Source organism: Carya illinoinensis, chromosome 9, assembly GCF_018687715.1.
Source record: "Carya illinoinensis cultivar Pawnee chromosome 9, C.illinoinensisPawnee_v1, whole genome shotgun sequence".
In the NCBI taxonomy this organism is placed as follows: Eukaryota; Viridiplantae; Streptophyta; class Magnoliopsida; order Fagales; family Juglandaceae; genus Carya; species Carya illinoinensis.
The window spans coordinates 16,985,986-17,004,890 of NC_056760.1; positions in this window are offsets into that span (position 1 = coordinate 16,985,986).

The following is an 18,905-nucleotide window of genomic DNA, read 5'->3' on the forward strand; positions in this document are numbered from 1 at the left end:
GAGAGAGAGAAGGTGCAGCGCGCGCGGGAGGAAGAAGAAAGAAGAAAGAAAAAGAAGAAAAAAGGAAAAGAAGGAAATGAAAAGGAAAAGGAAAAGAGAAAAAGGAAAAGAGAAAAAGAAAAAGAGAAAAGAAAAAAGAAAAGATGGGGAAAAGAAATGAGGTCCAATCCTCACCTTCGGAGTCCAAAAACTGATCCGACAAAAACAATTTTAAAAACTATAAAACGACTAAAATAAATAAACACCACATCAAACTAAAATAAATCCAATTAAAATACAATAATTTAAAATAAAAGAACTAATATATTAATTAAATTAAAACACTCATTCATTAAAAATACATATAAAAACAGGGTATCACATTCTCCCCCCCTTAAAAATAAATTTTGTCCTCGAAATTTGCAAGATGAAACACTAACTTGAAGCAAGCCACATGATTCCACTGAGACCAAGTTTAAGAAACGTACTGTCATTTACTCAAACAAATAGGGGTACTACTCTCTCATGTCTGCTACTCTCTCCCAAGAGAAATTTTGAGCTAACGGATCTCCCCATGCCACCTTTACTAGATGTATCGTCTTGGATCTCAATTGTTGCTCTTTCCAATCCATAATCTGTGAAGGAACAACCTCATAAGTAAGGTCCGGTTGCAACTAAATACGCTTTGGGTCGACAAAGCGCGGCTCTTGTTGTTCAAAACTCTTATTCAAGGATGATACATGGAAGACATCGTGAATTTATCCAAAATACTCTGGCAAAGCAATTCTATAAGTGATGGACCCTACCTTCTCCAAAATCTAAAAACATATCTCAGATCCAGTTTCCTACTTTTACCAAAACGCTTAACTCATTTCATGGGAGAAACTTTGAGTTAAACTCAATCACCTTCCTCAAAAGATAACTCTCTCCTCCTTGTATCTGCGTAGCTTTTCTGACAACTCTGAGCTGCCGCTATTTTATTCCGTATAATCCGAACTTGACTTTGCATCTCTTGAATTATTTCGGGCCCAATTATTTTATTCTCCCCGACTTCATCCTAACACAAGGGCGATCTGCACTTCCTCCCATAAAGAGTTTCATAAGGAGCCATCTGGATGGACGCATGGAAACTATTATTATAAGCAAATTCTATGAGCGACAAATGATTTTTCCAACTCCCTTAAAATACCATAACACATGCTCGCAACATATCTTCAAGGGTCTGAATAGTGTGCTCTGATTGGCCGTCTGTCTGAGGGTGATATGTAGTACTAAACTTCAACTTAGTACCCAATGCTGCCTGCAAACTTTTCCAAAACTGAGATGTGAACCTTGGGTCCCGATCTGATACAATACTCTTCGGTATACCGTACAACCGCACTATCTCCTTTACGTACAAGCGAGTCAACTTACCTAAGGAATCAGTGTTATTAACAGGCAAGAAATGAGCACTCTTAGTTAACCGGTCAACAATCACCCAAACTGAGTTCTTCCCACTAGGAGTCCTCGGTAAGCCCACTAGGAGTCCTCGGTAAGCCCACTACAAAATCCATCGTGATGTCATCCCACTTCCACTCAGGAATAGGAAGAGGTTGGAGCATACCGGCGGGTCTTTGATGCTCGGCCTTGACTTGACGGCATGTGTGGCATCTCTCGATATACAAGGCAATATCCTTCTTCATCCCTTCCCACCAATAACTTTTCTTCAAGTCTCGATACATCTTCGTACTGCCAGGATGAACTGAATAAGGGGCCGCATGAGCTTCTGCCATAATTTGCTCCTTGAATTCTGAATCTTTGGGGACCACTCTGTGATCTCGAAACTGAAGAATTCCATCTTTATCCATACTATAATGCAATGGCCCTCTAGATTTTTTGACTCTTTTTCTGATATCCAAAAGCTTCGGGTCCTTCCTTGAAAAGTCTTCAATTCCTCAAAATTAACTATTCGAATATCAAGAATTGAAGATAATATTTTCTCTTGCTGTGAACTTTCAATAAGAAGTCTTCTCATCCCGTAAAGTAAAGAATCCAATCCTGACGATTCGGCTTCATCTTCCAAGTACGACTTTCGACTCAAAGTATCAGCAACTATATTTGCCTTCCCCGGATGATACTTGATCTCGCACTGGTAATCACTGATTAACTCTAACCATCGCCTCTGCCTCATGTTCAGATTCTTCTGGGAAAACAAGTGCTTCAAACTCTTATGATCGGTATATACTTCGCAAACTTCTCCATACAAATAGTGCCGCCAGATCTTAAGAGCAAACACAATCGCAACCAATTCTAAATCGTGCGTCGGATAATTTTTCTCATGATCCTTTAGCTGCCGAGATGCATAAGCAACAACCCGTCCCTCATGCATAAGGACACATCCCAATCCAAATTTAGACACATCGCTGAAAACTACAAATGGCTTGTGCGGTTCTGGAAGTGCCAACACTGGTGCAATTGTCAATCTATTCTTCAATTCTTGGAAACTTCTCTCACACTTGTCTGACAAAATAAATTCTGCATTCTTTCTAGTCAAAGTAGTGAGAGGTCCAGATAAGCGAGAAAATCCCTCCATAAATCTTCGATAATATCCGGTAAGTCCCAAAAAACTCCGAATCTCAAGCACGGTCGTCGGATACTGCCATGACAAAATAGCTTCCACCTTGCTAGGATCAACAACCACCGCGTCTCGGGAAATCACATGCCCAAGAAATCTGACTTCCTCCAACCAAAATTCACATTTGCTGAGTTTGGCATACAATTGGTGTTCTCTTGATTTCCCAAAAACTAGACGAAGATGATAAACATGCTCTTTAAAATCTCGGGAATAAATTAAAATATCATCAATGAAAACTACCACAAAGGAATCCAAATAAGGTCTAAATACCCGATTCATTAAATCCATAAAAGCGGCAAGGGCATTGGCTAACCCAAAAGGCATCACCTTAAATTCATAATGCCCATATCTCGATCTAAAAGCAGTTTTGGGTACATCCTTGTCTCTTATCCTCAACTGGTAGTATCCTGACCTCAAATCAATCTTCGAGAACACAGTTGCTCCTTGAAGCTGATCAAACAAATCGTCGATCCGTGGAAGAGGATACTTATTCTTGATGGTCACCTTATTTAGTTCTCGATAATCAATGCACATTATGAGGGTACCATATTTCTTTTTAACAAACAGCAATGGCGCACCCCATGGCGAAGTACTTGGCTGAATAAACCCCTTATCTACCAGTTCTTGCAACTGAACCTTCAACTCTTTTAATTCAGCCGGTGCCATACGGTAAGGGGCTTTATGTATAGGAGCTGCTCCAGGTTCCAAGGCAATAACAAACTCCAATTCACGAACAGGGGGTAGCCTAGGCAAGTCATCCACAAACACGTCAGGAAACTCTTCCACAACTGGGACATCTACTAATGACTTCTTCTTAGACGGCGTAAACACCATTTGGACTAAAAAGGCATCTGCTTCACAAGCAATCTCTCTTCTCGCTTGAATTGCCGATATAACTACCGGCTTTCTTTTTTAGCTTACTTCCCGCAAATTCCAAATAATCACCATCTGGGAGTTGAAAGCTAATTACTCGACTTCTATAATTAATACTCACAAAATATCGATATAGCCAATCCATCCCAAGGATAATGTCGAATCCCAGAAGCTTAAATACAACCAAATCTGCATCCACAAATCTTCCACCAAAATTCAAAGGACAACCCAAAGCAACTTTGGAACACCACACCACTTCACCATTTGGTAGAGCCACTACCAATGACTTTGGCAAAGGTCCTGTAACCAGATTACATATCCGAGGGAAAGTGGAAGATACAAACAACTGAGATGCACCCGAATCAAACAAAGTGCAAGCATAAAATTCATAGAAACGAACTATCCCTAAACCAATCACATTAACTAATGAAATCCAAATACAAAAAAGAAACCAAATCACACCAAAAATCAAATCCAAAATTAAATTAGATCCATACCTGTAATCACTCCAACATCATGGGTTACTGGTGCCTCATCATCAACATCTCTGGGTGTAACAGTATAAATCCGAGCTTGCACTGTTTGCCTCTGATTTGTTCTTCTACCACGTCTACCTCCACAGCTTCCTTGAACTAGCCTAGGACACTCACGAGCAAAGTGTCCCTGCTGGCCACAATTATAGCATCGAGCCCTACCCAAAGGGCACTCACCCACATGGGCTCTATTACAACTTCCGCAAACTGGCACCCGTCCTCCCATACGTACACCTGAGGCCGCTTGTGGTCGAGTCCTGGTCTGCTGAATAAATTTCTGAGGAGAACAAGAGCTACTTCCTTCGCCAGTAAAACTCCGCCTCTTTTGTCCTGGAGGGGAGCCCGTAGTCAAATTAATCTCTTGCTCTGCAAGAGTGGCCAAGTCCACTAAATCTTGAAAAGTGGAAATCCGGTGGCAGACTACCATTCTATGTATATCAGGAGGCAGACCCTCCTGGAAACGCTCGGTCTGCATCTCCTCCGTGGCAATGAGGTGGGGAGCAAATCGCTCAAGCTTTATAAATCTTTGGGCATACTATTCCATGATCATACTCCCTTGGACCAAGCTTGTAAACTCTCTTGCTTTTTGCTGCCTCACAGAAGCAGGAAAGAATCGATCATTAAATTCTTTCTTAAAGCGCTGCTAGGACACAGCGACAAAAGACTCCAATTCTGACTCCAACATTACTCTTTTTGTATCCCACCATTCAGAAGCAGTGCCTTGCAACAGATAACTGGCAGAAATTATTTGTTGCACCTCAGTGCAACCACAGATTTCAAAAGTTCTTTCTAAGTCTCTAAGCCACTTTCCAGCCTGAAGTGGATCATCTTCTCCAGTGAAGGGTGGCGTTCTATGCGCTAGAAAGCGCTCATAAGTGCATCCAGCTTGCACCACTCCACTAGGCCCTCCTTGTTGTGGCCTAAAATTTTGCTGCATGAACTCAGTCATTTGCCTTAGCGCTTGGGCTATGGCATCATCTCTCGGCATATCATCCTGAGGCTCTTGAGTAGACTTTCTTGGCCTCACCATCTTCCTACCACAACACAACCTTTGACCCCCTTTAGGAAACGAATAAAACCAACAACATAAAACCAAAACCAAAACCGAAACCACATAACAAGAAAATAAGATATACTAGCATGCAATAACATAACTAAATAAATAAATACAAACAAGTTAACTCAAAAAAATCCAAATCAAATAAAACATATAAAATAGAAAACTTTAATTAAAATAAATTTCAAATCACAGCTTTAAAAACTTTCTGGTACTACACCTGCGGGACATGTGGTTTTACCCAGAGCCAAACCGCTCTGATACCACCTATGACGCCCCCAAATCTCACGTACGGACACGTGGAAATCGAGACGTCGGGATGATGACAACACGGGTCACCACCCTATTGCCAAGTGCCAAGTGTGTGAACATACAACAAGTGTGCAAATAAAAACACACAACGGATAACAAAAGTCTTATAACTAAGTACCAGAATTTTTCTATGTTTAATACAAATCCGCTCAAAACATACATAATAAAATATTATAAGCCTCACATATCGTTTCAAACCAAACTACAAGGCATAAAACTCCAAATCAATACTCTGGCGAAGCCGCCTCCTCGGGCTCAGCCTCCTCCTCCTCCTCGACCTCCGCATCAAAATCTACAGTACTAAAATGGTGCCGCAAGTAGGTAAAGATCCAAACGCCACAAGAAAACTCAAACAATATGCATGAAAGAATGCCAAATGCACATATTTTATAAAATCACATTTTTATTCCCGCGCATGCCAAAAAACCCATTTTGGTCCAAAACATATCCTTTAAAACCAGTCCTTGCCATTATCCCAGATAATGGCCCAAAATCAAGGAAATCACCATTTTCCAGAAAATGGATCACAAAGCCTCAAACATAACCTAGCCATTTTCCCAGAAAATGGCCCGTATCCAATATCCAAAAACCCGATTCAATTTATTACATGCACCATGATTTCCCCTAGGGATCATCCGCACACTCTGACTCCTGTGCCACACCACAGGTAACAACTACGCGTGTGACACCTAAACGAGCGATGCCCAGTTCTCGTGCCCAGCGTGTACCTGGACCAGGCCATCCTCTAGTCCCTGCCAGCTTAGGAACCACGGAGTCGACACGACAGCGTTACCGTATCGTGAGATCGGTCGTCGCCTAGCGACAACCCAGGGGATGTCACTCAGTATTATCCACTCCCGAGTGACCAGAGGAGCTCCACCGAGATAATACCTCATCCCGGCTTGGGGTCGTGATACACACGCACCCGAAAATCCATTTACACAAATAACACAGGTTTTTTTCAATTAAATAAATGCAAATGAATGCATTATGCAATGCACACCTCAAAATAAAAATCATCCAATCAATCACAATATCAACAAAACCAAACAACTCCATCCTCAATCCATCTGACCCCCGGCTCCTCAGACTCAGTCCGGAATTAAACAACCAGTCAAATAAAATAATTGTAAAAGTAATAATATATTTAAATCTAAAATAGAGTTTGGAAAATACTTACTGCGCTATAAGATATTTTTTGAAGGATCATGACGTTGCAAACGGCAGAGAAAAAGCAACGTAACAGTGTAAAATACACTGTGGCCGTAGGTTGTAAAATATTCACTTTCGAACGGGAACAAACCAAGACTTGAAATTAATAGGAAATAACCTAGAGATGTTTATGAAGCTAATGGAAGTGAGTTTTGGCCGTGGGTGGCAGTGGAAACGGCAGTGGAAGAGGAAAAAGGGCAAATCGGAGTTGAGCTCATGGGAGCTGCTCCGGCAACGGATCGAGGCCGAAAATGGGTGGTTTAGGATGGTAAGAGGCAGGTGATGAAGTGGTGAAAAGATGGTGGCCGGAGGTGGGGCGACGGCGGCAAAAATGCACAAAACTTGTGCAGCTTAGATGGGCTCTTGGCGGCAAACGGCGGCTCGAATGGAGGTAAAACTTGGTGGGGTGGTTCACCGGCCGGAGGGAAAAGTTTCTGGGTGGGTGGTGTCGGCCACGTCTCCGGCGAGCGGCGGTTCTAGGCTGAGGAGCTGGATAGCGATAGAGGAGAGAGAGAGAAGGTGCAGCACACGCAGGAGGAAGAAGAAGGAAGAAAGAAAAAGAAGAAAAAAGGAAAAGAAGGAAAGGAAAAAGAAAAGGAAAAGAAGGAAAGGAAAAAGAAAAGGAAAAGAGAAAAAGAAAAAGAAAAAAGAAAAAAGAAAAGATGGGGAAAAGAAATTCGGTCCAATCCTCACCTCTGGAGTCTAAAAACTGATCCGACGAAAATAATTTTAAAAACTATAAAACGACTAAAATAAATTAAACACCACATCAAACTAAAATAAATCTAATTAAAATACAATAATTTAAAATAAAAGAACTAATATATTAATTAAATTAAAATACTCATTCAGTGAAAATACACGTAAAAACGGGGTATCACAGTCAAACTTCAAAGATTTATATGAATTCTGCATCATTTTGTATTAGGCTCTATAATCTTCCTTTGAATTATATAAATGGTTCGGTTGTATGCCTAATTGGTGAATCTATTGGAGAAGTAGAGGACATCGATTTGCCAGAGAATTCTCCTACCCAGGGTGAGTTCTTTAGTGTTTGTGTTAAATTAATAGGTATTCAATAGCCTCTTCCCAAAATTAAATGTCTTTCCCAACTTATAATCGATGTGGGTTCGACTTAAATATGAATGTCAAATTTCTATTATTGTTATGACAAATTAGGGCATTCTGATTGTGATTGTGAACTATGGCCGACTCATTAGTTTAGTTTGAAAAGGAAGGATTCCTAGTTATGTGTGGATGGAGGCTTATCACAGAATAGGAGTTGAACGATACCTTAAGACGATGCAAAACCTACTAATTCTTTCGATACAAAGAGTGACAAATCTCAGTTAGATGCAAATTTTAGATCATCAGAAGTTGCTACGGTGGTCATCGGCGACAAAATCGATTAGTTTGGGTGATGAGAATCCGACATCAATGCAACAGTTTTTTATAGTTACCTCATATGGTTGTACTTTTGGTTAGAATTTGAATGCTACTAGGGTAGCTGGAAAATTGAAAGCTATCAAGCAAACGATTGTGGACCAGGCTAGGCTTGAGTTTTCGTGTTCTTCATGATTTGCTATGAAGAGAAACTCCCAAGGTAGTCTTTGTGATGGAGACCAAATCAATTGCTAAAAAAATTGAGACTTTAAAGTTCTATATGGGGTTTTATGGTTGCCTTGCAATTGATTGTGAAAGTAAAAGTGGTGGACTTGTTATGTTTTGGCTTAGGTACATTGACTTGGCGATTCTTTCTTATTCTAAACACCACTTCGATGCTTGGATTTTTTTACTTAACTACAAATGGTAAGAGGCGCATTATCGTAGTATATGGTAATCTTGAGGTAGGTGTAGGAAGGAAGTTTTGCAATTGTTGAAGTCCATTTCAATTTCTATTAAAACTCCTAGGTTATGTGATGTGAACCCGCGAAATTGGAATTTCTTGAACCCACAATCAATTTGAAAACTCACCCAATAAAGCCAAAATCAATACAATGAATGGAGAATCTAAACTTGTTGAGAACCCATTTTAAAAATCTATATTATATTAAAATCTAGACCCGTTGAAGAACTCATCTCGAAAACCCAGATTGCAAGGAGGAACGCTACAAAAGTTGTGATTTACCTTTGATAAGTTCAAATTTCAATCAAAAACAAGATAACTAAACTCAACTCACAATTAAAATTCAATGTTGTCTAACCATAAAGTGGGCAGCCAAAGATGTTTAAATACTCTCCAACAAAAATAACCTTAGGCCAAAATAACGCCTCCTTCCCAAAAATACACAATGCGGCACTACAATACTATGAACTGTGACGCGCTATAGTAATTTCTTGAAACCCTAATTCAACAAAATAATAACTTTTCTAACATGCCCTTAAGTCATTCTCATAATAAATCCAATTATTCTAAACTAAAAAAATAAGTCTTTTAAATGAATTAAATAAGTTGAAAGCTTTCAAGTGCCCAAGGCCTTGAAGTCGCGTTGCTCTCTTCCATAACTTGTATCAAATGGATCAAAACTGGTTCTCATGTCTTCAAGCCCATATTGAGTGTAGGGCTCTTGTTAGTTTCATCCCAAGTAGATTGCACAAATTCTTGCATTGCCTCCTTGATCTTCTTTGCTCTTGATCTTGTAATTGGTCCATCTGGAATTTGCAACGAATCTTTAAGACTAGGTCCATATTGGTGCCCATCATTTCCCCTCTCCTCAAAAGGATTCGACTTTGAATCTTCACCTACATCAAAAAGAGAAAGATAAAAAAACATTGAAAGTAGCAGACATATTGTACTCACCTAGAAGATCCACTTTATATGCATTGTCATTAATTTTATCAAGAATTTGGAACAGTCAATCTCCTCGAGGATGCAACTTAGTCCTTCTATGGATTGTGAATCTTTCTTTACGCATGTGAACGCAAACCCAATATCCAGGTTTAAAGATGACACGTTTTCGCCCTTTATTTGCTTAGGAAGCAACCATTTCATTCTTTTGGATAATTTGAAGCCATACCCTCTCATGAAGTGATTGAAGTGATTTCATCAACTCCATCTTCTTTTGTCCATCCAAGCTACTCCTGCCATTAATAGGTAAAGACATCAAATCTAAGAGCATTGTTATTGGATTCTGCATATGTAAAAGACACTTTTGATGAATATAAGATGAATTTAGATTTTAACTATTCCATTTACATAAGTTTCCACATTGGAATAGCTATTTTTTTCATTATATAACAATAAAATAATATATGATGAATTTGACTTTATTATATAGTAATGAGTAATTAATAATTTAAAAAATATTTAATTTTTTTAATTTTTAATTTTATCATATTTTAATTATTAATTATTAATTTATTTTATCATGTTTTATTATTTAATTTAAAGAAATTGAGGGAAGTTTGTGGATGTAAATGGAGAGAAGAGAGAGTGTTATAAAAAAAATAATAAAATAAATATTTGATGTGTGTACAGTAACTATCAAATTTGGTTTTGGTTGGAATTCCTCTTCTTTTCTCTCAAGCTAAGAGCACAGCCAAAGTCGCGCCACCCTAGCCCAAAGCCGCTCTACCGCCCGCCCGGGGGGGGGGGGGGGTGGGAGCTTCGTCTCCCGCTCCCTACCCTCTCTCGTTTAAGTTTTTTTCTTTTCTGTTTTTGGGTTTTCAGGTCCAATAAGGGAGGTTTACCACTCCGGTCTGTCCAGCCGCCGACCGTCAACACTCCCCCCTCCACGGTGTCGATTAGCTGCCGATCTATGAGTCCTCCGAACGTGATGCCAAACGGAGTGGGGAGTTGGCCGGACGTGCGGGATGAAGCTTCGGCTATCTGCGGCGTGTGGATGTCACGCGCCACCAAGGGGCCTCCTACAGACGGTGTTCTCGGTTTGTTTGGATCCTCAGACTTCGGTTGGTCAGTTTCCGATCTACGGTTTTCCTCCCAGTCGAGTTTCACCGGTTGTGTTTTTTCTGTTTTCCCTTGTTTCGGCGTCCGGTTTATGCAGTTGCACAGGCTTGGCCGTTGTTGTTTTTGGGTCGCCGGTGGATGTGCTCGATTCTATCCTTTTTTGTGTGCCTTGCTCAGTTACTCTTTGTAGCAGATGTAGGTGATGTGCACGGTCTCTGCTGCCGTGTCCTTTGGTTGTTTGTTGTTACGTCCGTTTCATGTGCAGTCCACGGTGAGGTGGTGAGTTTGCTGTGTGGCCGCAACCTGAGGCAAAGAGCTAAGAGCGGCGGTCGATGCTACGGCCGGCCTTCGTTGTGGAGGTTGCTGTGGTCTGTACGTAAACTGGGTGCTCGTGCCGTTGAGGCTCGTGATGCCGATTGCCTGTGGAAGGTGTGCTGCCGGAGTTCATGCCGTGCTCGTGGTGGGGCTGTTTTTGTTGGTTTTGTTGGTTGCCTGGTTTTTTAGTTTTAATATAGGTGTTTGTTGGTTTTGTTGGTTGTCTGGTTTGTTGTTTTAGTATAGGGTTATGCTCTTGAACTGTTTTGTTCGTAGTAGTTGTCTCCGCATTCCGCCTCCTTAGAGGTTGGAGGGGCCATCAAATCTCTGGTCATACAGAGTGTTTACTCTCTCTTTTGAGAGTTTTAGAAGTTTTAAGACAATGTCCGTCACTTTGTGTGCGGGGAAGCTCCTGAGCAGTTGCGTTAGTTGATTTATAATCCGGTTCTCCTGATTTATAAATCACAGTTGTAACTTCGTTTATTGAATGAATGCAATGAAGCATATTTCCATCAAAAAAAAAATTTGGTTTTGGTTTTAGAATTACTGTAGCTAAAAGCTACTATAGCTAACTTTTGCCTAGTCCAATGTGGACAATTTTATTGTCCTAATAGTTAAAAAGTACAACATTTTTACATTTAGATATTCCAATGAAAGTGCTCTAAAAGAGTAAGTGAATTAAATTCACAGACAACTTCAAAAGGAGAATATGAAATAGTAGTATGCATGGTCTTATTATATGCAAACTCTATAAATGACAAATAATCCTCATAAGTTTTTAAATTCTTATGAACAATAGTACGTAAAAAGCTAGGTTATAGTCCTATTAACTACTTCAGTCTATCCGTCAGTCTATAGGCCAGTGACAAGTAGTGAAAAATAAAAGATTGGTATCCAATTTCCCCCACAACACCCTCCAAAAGTAGCTAAGGAATTTAACATCAATATCAAAAACAATACACCTAGGCACACCATGGAGTCGCACTATCTCTCTGAAAAACAAGTAAGCTATATTTGTGACATTATCTATTTTATGACATGGAATGAAATGTGTCATCTTGCTAAATCTATCCACAACCACAAAAGTAGAATTTTTATCCCTTTTTGTCCTATGCAGCCCTAAAACAAAGTCCATAGATATGTCTACCCATGGCTCACTAGGAACGGGTAAGGGTGTATACAATTTATGTAGCAACACCTTAGATTTGACCTTTCTATATGTAATGCACCTACTACAAATGCGATTGACGTCTCTTTTCATCTTAGGTCAAAATAAATATTCATGCAATATGTCTAAGGTTTTGTTGACAACAAAGTATCCCATTAATCCCCCACCATATGCCTCATGCACCAATAATTCATGCATAAAACAACTAAGCACACACAGTTTGTTTTCTTTAAACAAGTAACTATAATGCTTGTAAAACTTACCAAATGCTACCTTATCACATGTCATATACACATCATAAAAGTCAACGTCATTGGCATACATGTTTTTCACATATTCAAACCCAAGCATTTTAGCACTCATAAAAATAAGGAATACATACTTTCAAGATAAAGCATCAGCAACAATGTTCTCCTTACCTTACTTGTAACGGATGACATAGGGAAAAGTCTCAATGTATTTCATCTATCTAACATGCATTTTATTCAACTTTAACCCTTGAAATGCTTCAAAGATTTATAATCGGTGTGGATCACAAATTCTCTAGGCCACAGGTAGTGATGCCAAGTCCATAAAGTATCAACAACAATGTTCTCCATACCTTGCTTGTAACAGATGACATAGGGAAATGTCTCAATATATTCTATCCATCTAACATACATTTTATTCAACTTACCTTGATCCTTGAGATACTTCAAAGATTCATGATCGGTGTGGATCACAAATTCCTTAGGCCATAGGTAGTGCTACTAAGTCTCTAATGCATGAACAAGGACATAAAGCTCTTTGTTATAAGTAAAATGCTTCAAGGACCCCTCCACTTAGCTTCTCACTTAAGAAGGCTATGGGCCACCTATCCTGCATCAAAACAGCTCCAATTCCTATTCCTAAAGCATTATATTCAATCTCAAAAATTTTATTAAAATCAAGTAATATTAACACAGGTGCAGAGCACAACCTTTCTTTAATAGTGGCAAAAGCATTCTCTTGATTAGCCCCCCAATGAAACCCAACATTCTTTTTAATTGCTTCAATGAGTGGTGCAGCAATGGTGCTAAAGTCTTTAGCAAAACGCCAATAAAAGCTAGCTAAGCCATGAGCTTCTTACCTTAGTGATACTCTTTGGCATTGACCACTCCTTGATAGTCTTGACTTTCTCTTCATCCGCTTCAATACCTTTTGTACTAACAACATAACCAAGAAAAAAAAATTTCTCCATGCAAAAAATACATTTCTTGAAATTAGCATACAATTTTTCACATCTTAACATATCAAACACATATCTCAAATGTTCAATATGTTCATTTAAGTCCTTGCTGTACACAAGGATATAATCAAAGTACACGACCACAACCTTGCCTATGAATGCAAGTAGGACATGGTTCATTAATCTCATGAAAATACTGGGCGCATTTGTAAGTCTAAATGGTATAATCAACCATTCATAAAGCCTATATTTAGTCTTAAAAGCAGTTTACTAATAAACCGAGAGATAAGTAATTCGACTCATTCACATCTAGATCATGAATGTTTGGAATCCATATTATGCAATGAGACATTGCTTTTGCTAATTTGAATTGAAGGGTGATTTCCCTCTTTCATTCTAATTTGATGGTACCTACTTTTAAGATTAATTTTATTAAAAATACATGAGCCACGTAATTCATCAAATATATCATCTAATCTAGGAATAGGATGACGATACTTTACCGTAATATTGTTGACTGTCCTGCAATCAACACACATCCTCCACATCCCATCATTCTTCGGCACTAGTAGCACTGGCACTGCACATGGGCTCATGCTCTCCTTCACGTACCCCTTACTCATCAAATTCTTAACTTGTCTTTGAAGCTCCTTTATCTCCTCTGGATTACTCCTATAGGAGAGTCGGTTTGGAATATCAACTCTGAGCACAAAATCAATCTTAGGGGTGCCAAATCGTGTTAATAGGTCATGTTCGTGTCGTGTCGAGACATGTGTATTACAGCTAATGGGTCAACCTGAACACGACCCGTTAAGGATTTTGTGTCAAAATTCTAAACCCTAACACGACCTATTAAGATAACGGGTTGACATGACACAACCCACTAATAGATTTTAAGGAAAGATTAACACAACACGACACGACCCGTTATGACCTGTTAATGGATTTTAAGAAAATGTTAACACGATACGACACGTTATGACCCGTTTAACCCGTATATATTACTAGACATGAACACGATTCATTAACCCGTTTAACCTGATTAATTTTATATAAATATTAAAATCACAATGTCTCTAAAAAAAATATAAAACTAACTACAACTACAAATTACAATCCAAATAATAAATATATCAAAATTAAAGTTCCAATAAAATAACAAACTAATAGTGTTGCAGTGCATAATTAGAACACCTACACAAGTCCAACTATTCTTGTTACATTACATCTAAGGGTACCAAATATGTCAAACACACATTGCAAATATTAATATTACAATTCCAAATAAGATGATACACACACCAATCTAAATAATTTATGAACCCACAGAAGGGACTGAAGGAAGTGTGGTGTCCTTATTGGTATTTTTCTCTAATTCCATTATATCTTCAGTTAACTCATTCATTTCTTGTGTTCCTATGAAACAAAAAAATGACATTAGTAAAAGAATTAAGATAGAATTTAATAAAATAATAATAATAATGTTACCCTCGACTTCGGCTTCCTCGCCATATAACCAATTTCTTGTGCAGACTAATGCTTCAACAATATCTGGTTTCAATGCACTCCTGAACTGATCAATAATACGCTCACCAACACTAAAAGTAGATTCAGATGCAACTGTGGAAACTGGAACACTCAAAATATCACGAGTCATACAAGCAAGATCAGGATAACGAAATTCATTTCCTTTCCAAAAGGAAAGAATATCAATCTTCGCATTTCTATCTGTCCTAGGTTCATCCAAATACAGCTCCAACTGACTTTTTTGCATATGGGCAGTGAGATCATTACTTCCAAATGAATCAAATTCCTATACCAAATAAAAATAAAAAAGTCCTATTAAGAATATTTATATAAAATAATAAAACAATATAATATAAATCATTAAACAAAAAAATATTATTTGAATTTACCTGAAATATTTGTTTATTGACTCTATTCGATCTACCCGAAGAAGATTCACTTTCCGTTCTACTAGAATTTCTTTCAAAAGTCGTGGTAGAACTTGTGGGAGCATTAGAAAAACTATATTCCATAAAAAGAGATGTCAATTTGGTACGAACATTTAAAAACTCCAGGGAACCATTTCCATAAAGTTTCGTATAAGAAAAGTCAACAAAATGAAGCTTGTATCGAGCATCCAATATAACTGCTATCGCCAATAGCACATTGAATTCAGATCAATATTTCTCAAACTTCGCAAGCATTTGACAAGACATATTCCTCATGTAGTCATCTTCACTTTCAGAGTGTTGTTTTAATGTCAAATAAATCATATACACTGCTGGAAAGTACAAATTGGCTGTAGGGTATTTGGTTCCAGAAAACTCACAAGTGGCATCATAAAAAGCTCCCAAGAAAGTGTTAATCTTCTCCACTTTTTCCCACTCAGATGTTGATAGACAGTGTTTAAAATTGGAATCAGTTAATTCCAAATGACAAAAGGCACGACAATAAAAAATAGCACTCTCAAGCATAAGAAAAGTTGAATTCCATCTAATAGGGATATTCTGTCTCAACCCCTTCTTACCATCCAAAGACATCTGTTTTATTGAATCTAAAAATTTTTGTTTCCTTGATTGTGATCCCTTGACGTACTTGATACTGTCACAGACTTTTTGAATAGTACAATCAATTGCTTTCAATCCATCTTGTACAACCAAATTGAGAATATGACAACAACAATGAAGATGAAAAAATTCACCATCACAAACAAGGGCTCTCTTAATATTCAGCTGAGTTCTTAACAACTCTACCGACACATCATTTGAAGAAGCATTGTCTAAAGTTAATGCAAAAATCTTGTCTTGAATTCTCCACTCACATAGCAAATTATAAATTTTCTCAGACAAAAATATGTCATTATGTGGTGGTGGCATAAAAGAAAAATTTAAAACCCTTTTCTTTAGATCCCATTTCTTATCCAGAAAATGTGCTGTAATGCACATATAACCATCAATGCTCAAAGAAGTCCACAAGTCAGATGTCAGACAAATTCTACCACGAGCATCACTCAACATGTATTTAATCCTTATTTTTTCTCGATGAAACATCTTAACCAAATCAGCCTTAGTAGTATTTCTAGAAATAATTGGAATATCTGGACGCACATATTGCATAAAAGTTCTCACCACCGAATATTCAACAAATCGGAAAGGCAAATCATGCTTCACAATAACTTCTACCAAAAGTTGTCTATATTGCACAGGATCAAATTTAGAAGTGCTTACCGAAATAGATCCACTATTTTCCCCCAACATCAACTGACCAATATCTCTTGTATTTCTTCTAGGGCATGTATCAATGTTACGCTTCAAATTTCCAGTTCCATATTTGCTCGCTGCCAAGTAAGCAGCTCCACACATCTTGCACTTGGCTCGTGCCTTACAGTCACCAACTTTATCAAAATCGGGAACCATCTTAAAGAAACTCCACACATTTAACCTTTTCCTTCGTTTTGTTTTAGTGTCTTCATTTGCAAAACTTTCCGAGTCCATCCCTTCCAAGTCAATCAAATCTTCATTTCCCCCTGCTGTCTCACTCATCTGACATTTTAAAAAAATCAAACATGAAAATCAACAATCAAAGAAACTAAACAAAAGAGCAACAATCAAAGAGACTAAACAATCAAATTTATTTTCTTCTTCTGTTATTTTTTAATAGAAAAGAAAAATGAAAGAATGATTATTTGATTCATACAAAAAAAATAAATAAAGAGCAGCTGTTAAATGTAATAGGGATCCATATCAAAAAGAGCAGTTGTTTCCTGTACAAGGGTCACCATGGGGCTCTAGCACTAATAGTCAGAAAAAGGTTGATGGAATACCTCTTTAGTAGTTGACAAATCTGTAGGTAAAATTATCCATGTTACATTATTACCTGACACTGCAATTTTTCTGATGTGTAGTATTGGTATTATTGGTTCTGTCCTCTTATGTTGGAGATATGGTCATTGTGGCTTTGTAATTTATGCCATATCTTACAAACTACCTTATGTAGCAAAAGTGCAAGTTTGAAAGTCAATTTTATTCTCACTTTACTGTTCATCTTGCAGGTAATGGAGAAGCAAAGACTGATTGAGTTTGCAGAAGCACTTCGTAGTAGGCTCAAGTACTTTGATGAATTGGAGAATGTAAGGTTTGAATGCTATCTTACAAAAATATTTTCTGTTTGCTTCAAGTCTTTAATTAATATTCTAGTACTATACATCATGCAACTGAAAAGGCCTAAAATATAAAAATATTGATGAAGTGATGGAAAAGATTTGAACATTATTTTGATATGTGGGCTATTCCTATTGGTACTTTCTTGTGTACTTGGGGTGATGCCTATTCTTATCAATATAATTGTTTACTTATAAAAAAAATTATCAGTAAAATTACAATTACATATAAAACATTCTTTTGATATGTAGCAACAAGCAGTCTACTTATTAAGTTATGATTGTTTGTTGAAACCTCTTCCATCACTCTAGCTTATCCAATCATCCAAAATGTTCAAAAGAACTGTACTCCATTAGGGATTCTTCAGTCATCAATAAACTAGGGGGTCATTCATGTAGCTTTTGTGCCAAGATGTATAGTAGCTATGTGAATGCAAAATTGATTGTGGAAGAACCATCTTTATTAATTATGTAAGAATCAGGACAAGTAATTTGCAAAGAAATTATAGAAGGGTTGAAGGGGGCTTTTCATTCAAACAAAATAAAACATTGATCAAGTATGATGTCATTTGAGAACAGGTTCTTCTAAGGAGTTATGAGGTGTCCATGAAGATTTTATCTCTGATTCTCTTTTTTTTATAAGCACTTTTGATCACAGATTCTAACAACAATATAGTCACTTTAAGTTGCACCTATATGCTTTTTTTCCTATGGTTTTTGAACCAAATGCATCTCCACTTTCCATAAAGCTGGGTTGGTGGGTGAGGTTGCAGGTTCCATCCCTCATGGTTGGATGACTTGTATTTATATAGCCATAAGCTTACATACTATTCAGATAGGGTTATTTTACAATCTTTCCTATCTATTTTTTTAAAGTGGTTAGATAAAATTTATGTACCTGATATAGCAATTGGAATTATTGCATGGAAATCAGGGCTTATCTAATTTTATGACTGCAGATTGCTTCCAATTTTTATTCTCCAAATATGAATGTTGGAAATGAAAACTTTGTACCATTGCTTAAGCAACTTGATCACTGCATTTCGTAATTGGATGGTTTTCTAAAGCAGTGATTTTCTATAATTTTTTGGTTCTGGCATTACTCAATTAAAAACCTTGCAAGTTTGTTGTTAGTGCTGGGAATTATTGATATTTGTGGTAACAGGAAGTTGTGGTCTTATCATTTTACTGGACTTAAATGTACTCTAACAAGCACAACAGTACTTGGGTCAGCTGGAGTACCAACACAACAAATGGCAATTACACTGGGTCCAAACCATTGACTAGCAGCAATTTATTACACTGCTTCATGATTTCATCAACACAACCCAATCTATTTCTGAACCAACTAAAACCAACAGACAAGTAGTATTTTTTTTTAATTATAAAAAGGGCAACAGCGGCAGCTCGATATCAAATTTAACAAATATTTAGAGTCAAACACTAAGATTTCAACCGAATATTTAGAGTCAAAAATAGTGACTTACGGCTTAAACTTGCAGATTTCACCCGAAGATGCTCGATGGATCGATGAGAAGGAGAGTTTGAGAGAGAAACCGAAAA